This window comes from Capsicum annuum, chromosome 10 (genome assembly GCF_002878395.1).
Source record: "Capsicum annuum cultivar UCD-10X-F1 chromosome 10, UCD10Xv1.1, whole genome shotgun sequence".
Classification (NCBI taxonomy): domain Eukaryota; kingdom Viridiplantae; phylum Streptophyta; class Magnoliopsida; order Solanales; family Solanaceae; genus Capsicum; species Capsicum annuum.
Window position 1 is genome coordinate 83,592,419 of NC_061120.1, and position 5,539 is coordinate 83,597,957.

The following is a 5,539-nucleotide window of genomic DNA, read 5'->3' on the forward strand; positions in this document are numbered from 1 at the left end:
TATTATCTTATGAGAATAGAGGATGGTATGGATCAACCAGAAGAGGTATGCATAAAAGTCCTTGCCTCCAGGAGGAATCCTAGAATTTCGTCGATTTTCAGGGTTTGGAAAAGCATGGATTTTCAAGAACGAGAATCATATGATATGTTGGGAATCTCTTATGATAATCATCCACTCTTGAAACGTATCTTAATGCCTGAAAGTTGGATAGGATGGCCCTTACGTAAGGATTATATTGCCCACAATTTTTATGAAATACAAAATGCTCATTGAATGATAAAAAAGCTATTTCCACTTAGATAATTTAAGATATTCAAGGATTGCACGTTCTGTTCTAGATTAAGCAGGTCTAATTTAGGGAATTATCAATAGGCTAACAAAAAAAAAAGACAATTAGGGATTCATTGTAATTCTCACATTTATTTAGAAGATACTTATTTCGGATGAGTCATACCAATAGGATGAACCAAATGAGTTTTGCATCATGAACTTTGTACTGCGCATATTACTTAGACGGGTTCTAGAAGGGCATATAGGAAGGGATGGAGAAATTCGAAATGAAGAAATCAAATATGAAGAAATGATAGAATATCGAATTCTATTTGTTTGGATTTGAGCTGAATCTTGTCTATTTCAACCCCCCCCCCCCCCCCCCCGGATTCGACTTTTGAGCCTTTCAACAATTAACCAATTTTACCTTTTGAATATGTATTACATATTCAAATTCGTTTGAATGAGAGGAGAAAAAAAGAGGAGATAGAATCCAATTCTTTTCGATACTTTATCTAAAAAACTCTACCCATCTAGAACATAATATGGGGTATATCTCGCCAAATTGGATAAAGCTATTATTCTAATCTAGACTCTAAAACAATATGTATTTTGATTCATATCAATTAATTAGAAATTAATTCTAGTGAAGAGAGACCCATACAAATTAATCATGTGCCAGGAATCAGATTTGAACAGGTGACACAAGGATTTTCAGTCCTCTGCTCTACCAACTGAGCTATCCCGGCTATTCCCAATCCAGATTTTTTATCAAGGTTGGCACTAGTAACCCGAGGATTTTTAGGGATATACCAATCCTAATTCGAACCTTGAACACAAGGATTTAGAGTCCCCCGGTATTCCTAATTGGAACTAGTGGGACGAGGATTTACAATCCTTTGGTCTACCAATCCCAATTGGAAACTCGAACATGAGAATTTTTAGTCCCCGTTAAAAGGAGGATTTGAAGTCCTCTGGTCTTCCTAATTGGAACCATTCGTTAACATGGGGATTTTTAGTTCTCTGCTTGTTACTCAATTCTCTGCTTGTTACTCTAATTTTATCTTAACAAATTTGATCTTAACACATAAACGGGTCTTTTTCAATAGGTCTTTGTCAATTAAAAGGACAAAAGTCGATTAAAGTTTTTTATCCAAGCCGGGGAATTTCTTCGATCTGCTAAAAGATGACTTTGTAAGTTTCAGTATTGAGTAATGATAGTGGTAATCATTCAACTAGGGATTCCTTGCTCAAAGATGTTTAGTTCTATGTGTATCATATATATCACAAAGCTTAAGAGAAATCCATTTACGCTAAAATCTATTTCTAAAAGAATAGAGTGAATGAGAAAGATAAGTAATTTAGAACTGCTAAGGAAAGGGGGTTGGAGAAATAGTTGGGGGTTGAGATAGTCTTTTTGGGGATAAAGGGACTTGAACCCTCATGATTTTAAAAGTCGATGGATTTTCCTCTTACTATAAATTTCATTGTTTCCGATATTGACATGTAGAATGGGACTCTATCTTTATTCTCGTCCGATTAATCAGTTCTTCAAAAGATCTATCAGACTATGGAGTGAATGATTTGATCAGGGATTCGGGTCGTCATTAATCATTTGATATAGTATTCAATACATATGTATATACGTTTATCCTTCACTTCATTCTTTTTCTTTTTGAAGTTTCGATGTAAAGATTCCTCTACCAACACATTTAACTCCATTTATTAGAATAGCTTCCATTGAGTCTCTACACCTATCCTTTTTTTCTGAACCTTTATTTGTTTTCAGAATATAGGATTTGGCTCAGGATTGCCCATTTTTGTTCATTCCAGGGTTTCTCTGAATTTTAAAGTGATCACTTAGTAAGTTTCCATACCAAGGCTCAATCCAATTAAGTCCGTAGCGTGTACCGATCTCGTCATATCCCCCTTTCTTTTTGTTTTGAGCTTAGGATCTTGTAGTGATGTCATTCCTTTTTCTTTTTCTTTCATTTATACTAGAACCATTGAATTCATTAGATACCGCTTCCTATCTCGAAAACGTGTTTTCTCCTCTTTGATTTTCTTAACTATCTTCTATAGGCAACCTTTTTTTATCCAATCAAAAATGATTTTATCATTTCGGAATCCGCAATTCAATATAGATGGATCTATACCCCATCTATATGTCCCTCTTCCTGACATTTTCCATTCAATTTAGAATACTTGACTGATCGATTCTTGTTTTTTATCTTCACTTTCGCCTGAAAGCGGAGGAGTGTCTCATTAATTATAACTAATCATTCCATTAAACAATTTTGAAATAAATATAGAATGAGAGATATATATGATATAGAATCAAATATAGAACTGTAATAAAAAAGATTTCAAATGCCAAAAAAAGAAATGAAAAAGAATATTTACCATTCAAATTGAAAATGAAAATAAAAATAATATTAACAATATTTGCAATCACTATTTAATGATATAAGTATTAGAATTGTTATTAGAATTGTGATAAATCGAAATTCTAGATCACTATACTAATCCTTATGCTCTAGAATCTATACTATTCAATATAATATTGAATAGTTAATAATTCTAATTCCAGTAGTTTAGGCAATTACTATGCATATAAGATTTCTATGATGTGGGCCCACTCAGCTCAAAGGTTAGAGCATCGCATTTGTAATGCGATGGTCATCGGTTCGATTTCGATAGTCGGCTTTTCCCTATTCTTTGATTTCAAAGAAACATTATCAATTATCTAAAAAATGGAAAAAAAAAAGATTAGGGAAATATAGCCTTTCTCCTTTTCCAAAAGCTATCAATTTATTATAGTAACTTCCAATTATGTCAGGAAAGGATTATATATATAATAGAAGGGGTTCTGTATATTTATCCAATTCACCCCATTCTTCTTTTATTTATAGTATTTATATTAAATAGTAATAGTACAAGTACACTATTTCAGTAAACTTCGCTTCATTTAGTTCTGTTTAGTTTTAGTTTAGGTTTATTGTGAAATAAAATTCAATAAAAAATAAATAGAAATAAGAATTAATTCAAATTACTAAATAAGAAATAAGAATAAGGACCCATTATGTCGCGTTACCGAGGACCTCATTTCAAAAAAATACGACACCTGGGGGCTTTATCAGGACTAACTAATAAAAAGCCTTGAACCGAAAATGATCTTAGAAACCAATCGTGTTCCAGAAAAAAATCTCAATATCGTATTCGTCTAGAAGAAAAACAAAAATTGTGTTTTCATTATGGTCTTACAGAACGACAATTACTTAAATAAGTTCGTATCGCCAGAAAAGTCAAGGGGTCAAAGAGTCAAGTTTTACTACAATTACTTGAAATGCACTTGGATAACATCCTTTTTTGATTGGGTATGGCCTCAACTATTCCCGCAGCCCATCAATTAGTTAACCATCAACATATTTTAGTTAATGGTCGTATAGTAGATATACCGAGTTATCGCTGCAAACCCCAAGATAGTATTACAGCAAAGGATAAACGAAAATCCAGAGCTCTGATTCAAATGTCTCTAGATTCATCCCCTCATGAGAAATTACCAAATCATTTGACCCTTCACCCATTTCAATATAAAGGATTAGTCAATCAAATAATAGATAGTAAATGGGTCGGTTTGAAAATAAATGAATTGCTAGTCGTAGAATATTATTCTCGTCAGACTTAAACCTCAAACTATAACCAAGGGTTCGTAAAATTTTCTTCCCTTTAGGCGAAGTAAATTAACCAAAGGTTAAGTAAGATAAACCCGAGTTTGATCTGGATTTCCCCCATTTTTGTATCATAGACCAAGTATCCATTTTCATTGCTTGTTTTTATTCCTTGTCTACTCTTTTCTTTCCAGTATTTTGATTATGATTATTTTTTAGTATTCTATTTTACGCGCCAAAGCAATTAGGAATTGAGAATCTATAACTTTAGATCAAAGAAGGGTCTAGCTGTTGGAATATTGGTATCCATTCCTATTTGAGCCCTTGTTGTTAGTAAAATTGGTGAATTAAACGAAGGTACGGAAAGAGAGGGATTCGAACCCTTGGTAAACAAAAGCCTACATAGCAGTTCCAATGCTATGCCTTGAACCACTCGGCCATCTCTCCTACATAATGATTATGACCCCAAAACCGAGTGAATAGCGAGTCATTCATAACCCATATTCCATTATTGGACTAGGTACAACCAATCCATTTTAACTTTAACTGAACATTTCTCATCAAAAAAGAACGATTTTTCTTTCCTTTGAGGCTTCGAGATAAAGATAGAATTTTTCGTAAAAATTATTAAAAAAATTCAATTCATGTTTGCAAAAGCAACGTTCCCTACTTTTTCTGATATTTTTATAACGGATTAATTCAATGAATTAGAACGAATCAACTGATTGATGGTCTATATCTTTTAGACTATAGCTAATGGCTACTCTTAAATCATAATTCTAATTATATAGATATAGACTATGATTCCATACCAGAAATTTTTTAAAATTTCTTTTCGGTTTTGGAGTTCTCAACAACAAATACCTACCCCTCTATTAGAATAGAAATTCATAAAAAAAATTGAGATTTGATTGTATAGTGTATACCCATTATGTACACAAAATTGTCTGTTAGTCTATTTTCATCATAGAATGATTATTCCATCTTTTTTCTTCTTTGTAATTTGTATCATGATTCAATCAAAATTTCTTGAGTTCTTCTAATTTGTAACTTCATTGAAATTGGAATAGTTCCTATCCTACTACATTAGTATGAAATCGAATCATGTTGAAATATTTCTTATTTCTTAGAGAATCCTGTCAAAAAGGAACAATTGGAATAGAGGATTTATATCTTTTGGTTTTTTCTTAAAAAAAAATAAGGTTTTATGTTATTTCGTACTATACAATTCTTTTCTTTGTGGGATCTTTTTTCCACGAGAGGTAATGAGAAGAATTCTAGAATGGATTGCTACCTATGCCTAGATCACGTATAAATGAAAATTTTATTGATAAGACCTTTTCAATTGTAGCCAATATCTTATTACAAGTAATTCCGACAACTTCAGGAGAAAAAAAGGCATTTACCTATTACAGAGATGGTACAATTTGATTCTTTTTTTTATTTCATATTTATTCATTTCTCTCAGTCTTATGAGGAGAAAAACACGTGATTCGAGAAAAATTTTGAAAAAAAAAATCTATGCTTTTTAAAGGTAAAGTTTGGAAATCGAACAATTCCTTCTGTCGTGTATCCTCGATTAATGCAACCTCAGATGC

At 32.2% G+C, this 5,539-nt stretch overlaps 2 non-coding genes across 2 annotated transcripts; both read right to left on the minus strand.

Annotated features, from left to right (window-relative positions):
- Window positions 1-946: 946 nt before the first annotated feature.
- Window positions 947-1,019, minus strand: TRNAF-GAA. The gene has a single exon. It is a non-coding gene; the product is annotated as a tRNA-Phe (tRNA).
- Window positions 1,020-4,301: 3,282 nt separating this feature from the next.
- Window positions 4,302-4,388, minus strand: TRNAS-GGA. The gene has a single exon. It is a non-coding gene; the product is annotated as a tRNA-Ser (tRNA).
- Between the last annotated feature and the right edge of the window lie 1,151 nt (window positions 4,389-5,539).